At 38.0% G+C, this 11,732-nt stretch overlaps 1 non-coding gene across 1 annotated transcript; it reads right to left on the bottom strand.

The window, feature by feature from the left end:
* Positions 1 to 2,213: 2,213 nt before the first annotated feature.
* Positions 2,214 to 2,320, bottom strand: LOC111759179 (U6 spliceosomal RNA). The gene has a single exon (XR_002793260.1). It is a non-coding gene; the product is annotated as a U6 spliceosomal RNA (small nuclear RNA).
* Between the last annotated feature and the right edge of the window lie 9,412 nt (positions 2,321 to 11,732).

Here is an 11,732-nt window from a genome sequence, read left to right as displayed (position 1 = left end):
CCAGTGACAGAATCGTCATTTTCCAGGAATTTCTACCTGCACAACTTCAGTTCTCACTGAAATCCATTAACTCAGTGTCATTATTTTGTTCTTTAAGCCTGGTAGTGGTAAAAGTTTTCAGAAATTGCTACCCCCCTGGGTGTTCACCAGTTTTTGTTGGTACATGTAACCTAACACATAACCTTGTAAATTATTCATTAAACAGTTTCACTATACACTTTGAGACCATTTTTCTACGGTGGGAATTTGATCAATGCAGATTTTTGGCGACATGGATTGGATTTGCCTTTAGAGCATGGACTAAGGAAAACAGGAAGAGGATGAGATGGAAGAGGAACATCAAGGTCAGAAACCTGGACCCACAGGGCCCTCGAAACAAATCGTAAGTACTCTGAGCAATTCATCATACCCTCAACCAGTTTTTTTAGACAGAGAAAGAAATGTCCCCAGTCATTTAGCTGTCTGTTTTACTCTCCCTTTTCCTTCTCCAATAGTAGAGGGGATGCATGGGAAAGAGAACAACTCCACGATGGGAAAAAGGGGTCATCTTAACCTACTTCAACCCCACATCAAATTTCTAGTTGCCAACACTATGGAAAGGTCTAACCAGTAGTATACGGAGGGGAGAAGAAGTGCTTTAAATGGGATTTTAAGATGAATGGGATTGGATTTTGAAACTGAAATGAAATGGATTGAATAAACTGAAGTAACTGACATTATGAAATCTAGTTAAAAATTATAAAGGGAGTCACAGTTCAATGGAGAGGGAGTTTGCATAGAAGAATTGCTGAGCAGTTTCAGGAAACACAAAATAGTTTCTTTTTTAACCTGCGATGAGCTGAGACTTTTCAGCAAATCAATTGTGCTAAGTGTGATCTTTTATGGATACTTGGCTTTAAGCTTAATCACACAGTAACACATATATAACCATTACATTGAATGAGCTCAACTTCTAAGATATAACTATTATATTATGGTTTCACTCTGCCCATTTGAAGTCAATGGCATGAGATTTTCCTCATCCCTTGGATGAAAATTTGGTAAGACCCCAAGACTTTTCTGCCCATTCATTCATTGATCATTTTAAAATACAAATCACAATATCAAATCAATATGTGAAATGTCTTCTCAGAATAATCTGAAATCACAACTTGAATTAAGGTTAAAACTTCTCCCATTTCACTGGTTGGAGTCTCATGCTAAAAAGAAGATTCAGTTCAGGAAGGGGTCAAGTTATCGGCTTCTTTCTTTTCTCATGTTGAATTTATATTTCTCCTTTCACATCTTTCTAACTATGTCGATGATTTCCTCAAGGGAGTAAGAATATTCATACTTAAATTCTTTTTAGGGAATCAATTTTAATAATGTAGCCTTGGAGACCTCTAGATTTCATAGATATTTAAATCAATATCCCCCAGTCACCCTTCTCTTTCTCTCTCCCTGTCTCTCTCATTCTCTTTAGTGCTTATGTTAATTCTTCAGAAAAACATGCCCTTACACTCTGGCTTGAAATGCTCCTGGAAATGGTTGAATGCATCTCTATACAGGCTGTTTGTTTAAAGGTCCCTTTTCCTAAGCTACAAGGGAGGGGCAAGATAAAGCCACTCCAAATCTACAACTACCCACCATTTTTAAAAAGATTTATTTATTTATTTATTTATCTGTCTATCTATCTATCTATTTATTTATTTATTTATATCTCTCCCCTCCCCCCCCACCCCGGTTGTCTGTTCTGTGCCTATTTGCTGCATCTTCTTTGTCTGCTTCTGTTGTCAGTGGCACGGGAATCTGTGTCTCTTTTTGTTGCATCATCTTGTTGTGTCAGCTCTCCATGTGTGCGGCACCATTCCTGGGCAGCTGCACTTTCTTTCGCGCTGGGCAGCTCTCCTTATGGGGCGCACTCCTTGCAAGTGGGGCTTCCCTACAGGGGGGACATCCCTGGTGGCAGGGCACTCCTTGCGCGCATCAGCACTGCACATGGGCCAGCTCCACACGGGTCAAGGAGGCCGGGGGTTTGAACCGCGGCCCTCCCATGTGGTAGACGGACACCCTAACCGCTGGGCCAAGTCCACTTCCCAACTACCCACCATTTTATGCTTTCAATGTGGGTAACGAGTTTGAGAGACACAGTTCTTTTTTTTCTCTTTTTTACATAAACAATGACGTATAATATAGTAAGAGTTGTGAACTTACAAAACAAGCATTCATTCACAAAAAATATGAAATGCTTTACAAATTTGCATGTCATGCTTGTGCAGGGGCCATGCTAATCTTCTCTGTATCATTTTAACTTTAGTTTATGGGCTTCCGAAGAGAGCCCTAGAGACATAGTTCTTGAACCTCCTTTGCAGTATTGTTTCAATGGTCTTTGCAAACCATGGGAGAAATCTATGTTTTTTATGTACCATAGTGTGGTACCATAAGGAATTGCCTTAGATGTTTGAAGTCACATTTCCGAGAACTCCAGTGCACCAACACAACTCACTCAGAATAATTGTGTAAAAGAGAGCCTGTTTTCTTTGCTTTCTTGCTGGTGGGTTTCTCTTTCTGCATGGGATGCACTGAGCAGAGAATTTGATTGTGCACCTGTGGGGAGCCAGAGAGGCATGATCAAGTATGCATGACCCGTCTCCCAAAAGTCTTTTCTCATGCATCTTTGCCGAGTCAGTGCAAAAGAGAAGTCAGAGCTGCTTTGCAGACTGAGACAAACCCTTGATGTCTTATCTGACATATTACAAGTGAATTAAATCCACATTTTATTTCTGTGGGTAGGAAGATGAAGAAATTAAGCTTAGCGGTGGACCTGAAATACCTTGAATAGCATCTATTTTCCACAGGAGGGGCAGATGTCTTAAGGAACCGTATAAACCATGCAGCTCTGGAGAAAATGTCAATTTTTCCAAATAACCAGTTTGATTATATTTTATTGTCAGAATTCACTGGCCACTTGACAGATTGTATCCAAGCTTGTAAACAAGTATATCAATGAAATCAGTCCTGCTTATAGAGAAAGTAAGAGTTATGGATTGTGGGTATCTGGGCCAGAAGGAAACTTACAGGCTTGACTGACTTCTTTCTCTGAACTTCCATGAAGTTTTTATGCAACCTTATATCCCAAGGTGTACTATCCATGCATTCAGAAAATATCTTTTTCCCTTATATAATGGCAAATATTTTGCAGATTTGAGCCACAGAGTAGGCCGTATAATCTCTGAAAGAAGTCACTGGACAATTTTCCATCTCTGTAGCCTTGGTTGCTATTACAATGTCTGATCCCTGGTAAGCAATTAGCACATGTTTTCTGAGTGGAATGAAATATGCATTGACTTCATCTATGTTAAAAGTGTCCCAACTTCTAGAAACCATCTGGTTTCAAAATAATTACATAATAAATGACCTAATGTTAAGCTAATTGTACGCACAAAGAAAGAGTCAATTTGCAGGACCATCACCTTTTATGACGAAGGCGCTCTTTGAAACGGGGCCTGTGATGCATCCATCTCCCTCCTTCTACTCTGTCACTTCTATTAGTGATGGCAGTTGAAGAAAATAGCCACAACAATTTTAGGTGCTTGGGCATGAGGCAGCAGGATCGTAGCCAAAGGGCAGTAGCTGTTTTATATTCTCCAAGGAGTTGAACATAAGACAAGGGTGTTTTAAGATGATCTAGGTCATATGCAAAGAAAAATAGCAGATGGTAGAAGTCACAGTTTAGCAAGAAATGAGTCCATTTAAATGAAATTGGGAGCACCTGACAAACAGAAATCACCAAAGAAAAATTTAAAGTGATGCATTCTTAAGTAGTAGTAAAGAAATATTCTATAAAACTCCATAGAAGTGCTGGCTTTTGTGTGTATAGGTGAAGTTGACAAACTTCCCATTTTGGGCAGGTCATTTAGGATTTGGGGTGATAAAGGACCAGAGTCTTGCCCAAGAAAGCAATGCATACTGAGCAGGTGGTAGGACAAGGGCATGCGTTAGGCATATCATCTCCTCTCTCTAGTAGTTTTTTACCTGGTCTGTACAATGGAGAGGAATATGTTTAATGATCTATAATTCTCTCCTAGGTGCCAAATCAGATTCTATTTCTTCCCATCCCTGGTATGCATCCGTACTTTCATCTATTTTAGAATCTGCCTGCTCTGCGGAAAACAGTCAGTGAATTCACACCCACTAAGAAATTATTTTTTTCGGTTCAAAATAGGAGCTCAGAGATAGCAATATTTCATACAAAGCATAGAAATCACTGATAGTGTAATTTCTCATATTATGACAAAGAAGTGGTACTTTGTGTGTGTGTGTGTGTGTGTAGAATTTATTTTTCTTGTGTCCTTCAAATTGCACAATATAGACAACAGTCAAATCCAAAGGTTTTGTAAACTCCTTTTGCAAAACCCGTTAGAAGTCAAATATGGTTAGTTTCTGGAGAGTGAGATTGGTTTTCTTGTGGTGGCACTCTCAAGCCCTCTAGTTACTGAGGACCCGATGGTTTGGGCAGTCACATATGAATACCTATGATACCAGGAATAAGCAAAAATGCCTTTAGCATTGAAGATTGAGGCTAAGAGATATTGATAAGGAATGGAAACATCTCCACAATTTTGAGCAAAGAGCAGATTCAAATAATTTAGTTTTATATAAACTATAGAGATTACAGCTCTTGGAGGCTTTACTTTTTGCTTTGTTTTGTTTCATTGTGCAATTTTTTGGGTCTTACCTAAATGATAATCATATGGGATAAAGAAATGATGTAGAAGAGATATTAGCGCTCTTAAGGATGGCAAAAGTTTAAAATATATATAATGAAATCTACTGAAAACCCTGAGAGAAAGGCAGAGTTGCCAAAAAGATGAAAGAGGAAGAAAAACAACTAGAACAAGTCTTTTGGGGTGAGGAGATTTAATACCCTCTAAACACTTTAGAGTATTTGTATGTATTAATTATGACTTTGAGTCCCAGCTCTGGTTGGTGCACTTGTCACTACCAGGTCATACAGTCACTTACGTCTGACTCATTAAGACTACGTGATTCGCATATATGTGAAACCAACAACCAGATTGGTGGGAACAGCAGAGTCAGCATGTGTCCTGTTTAATCTAAGAACAACATATTCAAATATTTGCAAATATAAAAATTCATGAATTTCCATATTTTGGTGGCACTAACACCTACTGCAGTGATATCCTAGCATTTCTCTTAATGCCACATTAGGAGGGTCTGGATATTGCATTGAAGAGAGCATAGTGCTGGACCATCACTTGAATTTATTTTCTAGACCAGTGCTGCCCGAAAGAGATATAATGTGACCCACATATGTATTTTATGTTTTCTAGTAGCTACATGGAAAAAATATGTTAACATATGATCAACATGAAAATTAACATGATACTTTAATTATTTTTGTGCTACATATTTGAAATCCATTGGTGTATTTGACTCATAAAACTTACCTCAATTCAGACTAGTCTTGTTTCAAGGGCTCAACAGCCACATGTGGCTATAGGCTACCATATTGGACAGCACAGATCACAAATACATGGTGCAGATCACAAATACAGGGCGCGTACGATACAATTCTCCTTCCTGTGGTCATGGAAGACTTGACATGCATTTCTGTTCTGCCAATGTTTAACCAAAACCTCCTTCTCAACCTCACACACGGTCACTATCTATCCTTGAGAGTCAGCATATGCAAAGGACCATATGTGTAAACCTGAATGTATATAAATGTCAATATATAGTCAATACAGAGGCAGATTAGTTTTCCTTAGTCACAAAATTTTCTTTTAGTCTTTTCTGTCCTTTCTATTGTCTTTATTTTGATAACCCTCTTTTCTCTTATACATTTTTTTCTTTCTCCTCCACACTAATCTCTCCCTCTCTGGCCCTCTCCTTTTCTTTCTCTCCATGTATTCCATCTCCCCCCCCCCAACTCCATTTCTCTCAGTAATATATGAATATATTCCCCCTACCCGATCCTGTAGACTCTTCACACCAAACTTTAGGAACCAATTTCCCCATCACATACCTGGGTCTTGTGGACCATAAACAGATTTATATCATAAATAAGACCTGTTTATTTTTGAAGATGCCTTTTAAGGTCATAATCCTCATGACTGTCTGGGAAGATAGCTTCTACAAAGAAATGGAAGATTTTATGTTAATGCGTTTCTTCCTCCTAACCCCCCTTGCTGTTGTTTGCACTCGCTGTCTGCTCTTTGTGTCCATTCACTGTGTGTTCATCTGTGTCTGCTTGCCTTGTTTTCTTCTCATCTTTCTCCTTAGGAGGCACCAGGAACTGATCCCGAGACCTCAGGTGTGGGAAAGAGGCACTCAGTTGCTTTAGTCATCTCATCTCCCTGGTCTACTGCATCTCTCACTATCTCTCCTCTGCCTTTCCCTCTGTTGTGTCATCTTGCTGTGCCAGTTCCCTGCAGCATGGGCCACCAGCTCTCCATGGCATAGGCCAGCTTGCCTTCAACAGGAGGCCCTGAGAATCAAATCCAGAGCCTCCCATATGGTAGATGGGAGCCCAATTGCATGAGCCACATCCCATTTCCCATTTTTAAATAGCTGGAAATTTGGCAGTATCATGAAGAGAACACTCAGTTGCAAATGGGAAAAGTCTACTTTGCACACACATGGCCTAACACTGCATGAGCATAGCCCCTCCTTTTACTCTAGTAAAAACACATATTCTTGTGCTTCTCTCAGCTCTAGCAATTTCTTGCAGGCTTTTCAAATGGAAAAGGCATTGTCCTTGAAAAAGAATTCTTTTCCTGAACCCACCCAGCAACTCATTAGCTGAGAAACTTGTAGGTAGGTATGCTAGAGGGCAACAACAAATTTTTTAATTGGGTACAAAATTCCAGAAGTTTATGTGCAGATTGATAGCATTTTTGTCCAAAAAAAAAGACCCAGGGTGACTCAAGCCTTATGTAGGGAAAAGATGTTACCTGAATAGAATATGTAATTTCAGGGAAAGTGACCAGGCTTTCTATGGTCCCAATTTCTCCTTCAGTTGCTCACTGATGCCTCAACTTGTAACATTACAGATTCACTTCTGTGACTTAAGGCTTATCCCTTATTGAAATGCAACTGCTGCTGGACGTTTTACAAGTTAAATATGAATGACTCTTCAAGTGCCTTCCAATCAGAAAAAGTTGTAGCAAGCACTCCATGGACTCCAGACTCAGAAAGGTCCTTTAGTATAAACATGCTAGCAATAATGAATATGGGAAAATAACTAAGCATAAGCAAACATTCTAAAATGAAACAGTAGCTTTTTTCTCAACCACTAGCTTAGGACAAATTTCTGTATGACCTAGGCATCTGGCAACTGGAGGGTGACACAGTAACAGAAAAAAGTGTGCTCCAGCTGCTCCCTCACACCAGTTTACAGACAGGGACACTTACATGCAAATTGCCCACTTTGTTCATCTAGAGAAGTTTTGCCCTTTTGAAAATTATTCATAACTTTTTTGCCTTGGCTTATGTTATCCAGGTGGTTTCCAATTCTTTCACCTTGCATTCAAGGTCTCTCAGCCAACCCATTACTGAAGTATTATTTATCTCTATATAATTTATTTGTAAGTACCTTCTAATGGGTTTCATTGATTTGCTTATTGTGCTTATCACAAGGCAGGTTGGCCATCTGTCTAAGTGTTGACATTCACATTGATTTTGAATGGCCTTCAATGTCTTTCTCCATTTGGGCAGGGTTGATGAGCCCATTCAGAAATAAATAAGTGGAGAGATATATGTGGCTCTAGCAATTGTTTGCCCACCTCCCACCTCCATGGGATGTCCCAGGTTTGGTTCTGGTGCCTCTTAAAGAAGATGAGCAGACAGACGAGGGAAACATGGGAGTGGGGGTGGGGCAATAAATAAAGAAAGAGTAAAAATAAATAATTGAGTAAGTAATCCAGAAGATAATAGTTTCTATTTCTACCTAGTGGTTTTTAACACACACAGACACACATATAATATATATATATATATAGTGAGAGAGAAAAGATACACACACATACATATAAGCATGCATGCAGAGAGGACGACAGCTGCGATTGGGATAGAGGACATCTCTGAAAGTATTCACTGGGTTGCAATAACAATTGCTGACATTTCCATAGTGCTTACTACATTCTAGGCACTAAGTGTTGTAAATATAAACTCATTCACTAATTACAGCAACTCTAAGAAGTAAATGTTATTATTACTGCCATCTTACGTATGGGGAAAATAATGCACAGAAAGGTCATGTAACTTTCAGATTGGAAGTCAAGTTCAGTTTGGTTTCCCTCACCCTCTTTTTCCAAAACATTGCTGGATCGGGTAGGGGAAATATTCTTTGTTCTTCTATTACCTATTCTTCTAAGTTAAGTTCTCCTCCTGCTTTCCTACATGTCTCTCACTGAGCATTCTGATGAATGCCAATGGACACAGAAACTGAACATCAGTCCGTACAGGCTTTCCAGAGTTGTTACAAAATAGAGGTCAGGAGCAAAATCTTGAGTTGGAGACTACATGGTCTCAATTCTTTTTAATATAATATATCCTGAATAATTCTTAAGCATGGATCAAGCTCAAGCATGCTGTAGCTCTTAGAAGCTTCTCCTTTCCTTCTCTTTCTGGTTCAAGTATCCAATACCTCCCACTGCCAGGACAAACCAGCTGCCCAGAAGGCGGCTTTGAATCTGCCCCACCCCAACCCTAAGAAAGCTTCTCTGGGAATTAGCTCTGAGGACTGCTAAACCCAGCTGTGTGCGCATTAGGCCATATTATATCAAATTCTCTTCTACATGCTACTTGCCTATATTCCTCGCTCCCTGACTGCTGACCTGGGGTTGCATGCTGGGGAGAGAAAACAGTTGTTTATGAAATATAATTTCAGGCCTTCTGGGAATCCTTTTACTCTGCCCTACTCCTCTCAAGAAAATTACCTAGCCCTTATCGGATTGCTAAAGCTTAGAAGTCCTTACTAAGGACAAACCATTCATTGCAAAATAAGGAATCAAACATAAGTTAATGCAAAGCTCAGGGAGCTAGTTTAACTTAAATCTAAAGGATTGTTTTCAAGTAAGTAGCATGATCTTGACTGATTAAGCCCATCTGGGACTCAGTTTCCCAATCTGTAAAATGCACTAGTTGGAGTTCATTATATCTGTCCTAGCTCTGCATGATATTTTGTGATGTCATAATATTTAAAGCTCAAAATTCCTTGGGAAAAAAAATAGATGGTTGAGACAGATGGGTGTATAAATACTTGAAACCGCTTTTTAGAAGAAATAATTCCTTCCTCTGATATAGAAAGACAAAATATATTTATTGGAAGCAATTATAAATGCTACGATCTGTAAAGAAAAATTAAAACTGCTCACAATCTAATAGGTGTAAGAATATTGAAGAGTCTAATGCAGTCCATGTAATTATGTGTGTTTGTGTGTCTGTGGGCAATAAAGTTGGGTTCCAACTGATTATAGTACTCTCACCTAACCCTATCATGGGAGAAAATGCATGACGATAATTGTTACCACAACCATGATTTGAAATGGCTCCATACTTTTCTATCTTATAGATGTGCCAAGATTTTGCATGATTTGGTTGTCCTATTTTGTCTTTGATGAGCATACTTTTTCATAAATCTTTGAATGTATTAATATAATTTGTATAAAATAATTTTCTATTACTACAATTATTGGGTCAAAGAGAAAAATATCAAATATCCCTTCAGAAAGCTTTTACCAATCTATTTGGCTCCCTAGCAGTATGAGTGTGCCTAAAAGCTAATTTTTATATCAGTATAATTTGCATTTGTAGAGCACTTTGTAATCTGTAAATTATCATCATGTATTGATCCCCTTAAAAATGCTAAGAGGGAAAAATGCTAAGAAGTAGGCATAAAAGTGTCATTATCTTAATTTTAAAAGAGAGGAAACTGAAAATCAGAGATATTATATGATTTGCACAATTACAGACTATAAATTAGCAAATTTAGTAGTCAAATTAAAGACTTCAAAGTTGGGTTTAAATGTTTTATAACATCATTCTGTTTCATATGGGATAGTGAAAATAGGAACACAGTTCTAGAGAATGTAGAGTGAGAGCTGGCTAAGGAAAGATGACACATTTAGCAACTCCAATGTCATGGAACTAAAATGCCCCAAAAGAGGTTATCATGGTTGAGACAAGTCAGTCACTGATTACAAAGTTCTGAGTTTTTCAAATACTCCATTTTCAAAAAATTAGGATACATATAAAGTCATCCATACAGTTACATTATTCTAAGAAATTTGCAATGTGATATTTTTGCATGGGTAAGAAAGAAATTTTATCATGCATGTGACTTAGAAAATACTTTTTTTATGTTTCCATGTGGATTGACAGAAACTCAGGTGTGTCACCAAGAGATGGTTTGGGAAGAGTGAGTTTAATGAAAATTGGTTTACAATTATAGTCAATGATAGTGATTAATAGTCCATGTCCAGTCTTCTCTTCTTCCTAAGAGAAACTCCATTTTTACTTAGAAGTAATAATAAAATGTGGTGAGCTGAATAGTAGGCCCAAAAGAAATATAAGTCTTAATATATGGAACCTGTGGCTATGTTAATTCACATGGCAGAAGATACTTTACAAATGGGATTAAATTAAGGATCTTGACATGGGGAGATTATCCTGAATTATCTGGGTGAATCCGATGTACTCACAAGAGCTATAGTAAGAAGGAAGGAGGAAGATTAGGGTTAGAGAGAGAAGCTGTAAGATTGTGCAAATGTCAGAGAAAAGAGCCAATGATACATGGTTGAGTTTGAAATATACAAAGGGGTCACATGCAAAGGAATGCAAGAGATCTCTAGAAAAGCAAAAAAAAAGGGTTTCTTCCATAGAGCCTACATAAAGACCTCAAGCCACCAACACCATGATTTTAGCTCTGTGAAACTGATTTTGGGCTTCTGACCTCTGCAAGTATAAGATAACAAATTCATGTTGTATTAAGTCACAAAATGTGTGTTCATTTGTTGCAGCAGCAACAGAAAACTAATACCTGCTGTAATACGAGTAAAAAAGTTTTTTTACCTGCTCCATTTCAATAGTAGATTTACTTGGAAAATCATTTTTGTACAATAGGAATTAGGCAAAGACTTAGTTTGCCAGGGCTGCTATGACAAATGCTACACGATGGATTGTTTAAACAACAAGCATTTATTGTCTCACAATTTTGAAGTTTATAAGTCCAAAATCAAGATGTTTGCATGACTTGCTTTCTCCCAGGGGATGGTAGGCTTCTGGTGATGGCTGTCCTTCATCACCTGGTAGTCTCTCTCTCTCTTATCTGACCTCTTGTGACTAATTCCAAATTTTCTTTCTTTGTAAGGTCTCCAGTCATAGCGATTAAGACCCACTATAATTCGATTTGGCCATAATATAACTCATAATAACATCTTTGTAAGGATGTATTTAAAAATAGATTCACTCCCACAGGAATGCAGAATAAGATTTGAACATTTATATTGTGGGGTGAATTATTCAATCTCAAAGACAATTTAGCAAAAAAAACCCAAAACATATAATTCAAATAGCTATGAAAATATCAGGCACCTAGGAAAGAACTCAACCAAGAATATAAAAAACCTCTATGGAAAAAATGTTAAGTGTAATGAAATAAAGAAAAGGTGATTTGAATAAATTAAGATGTGTTCTTGGACAGCAAGACATAATCATTTTAAAATTTC

This window comes from Dasypus novemcinctus, chromosome 17 (assembly GCF_030445035.2).
Source record: "Dasypus novemcinctus isolate mDasNov1 chromosome 17, mDasNov1.1.hap2, whole genome shotgun sequence".
Lineage (NCBI taxonomy): Eukaryota > Metazoa > Chordata > Mammalia > Cingulata > Dasypodidae > Dasypus > Dasypus novemcinctus.
This window is presented reverse-complemented; position numbering and strand designations above follow the sequence as displayed.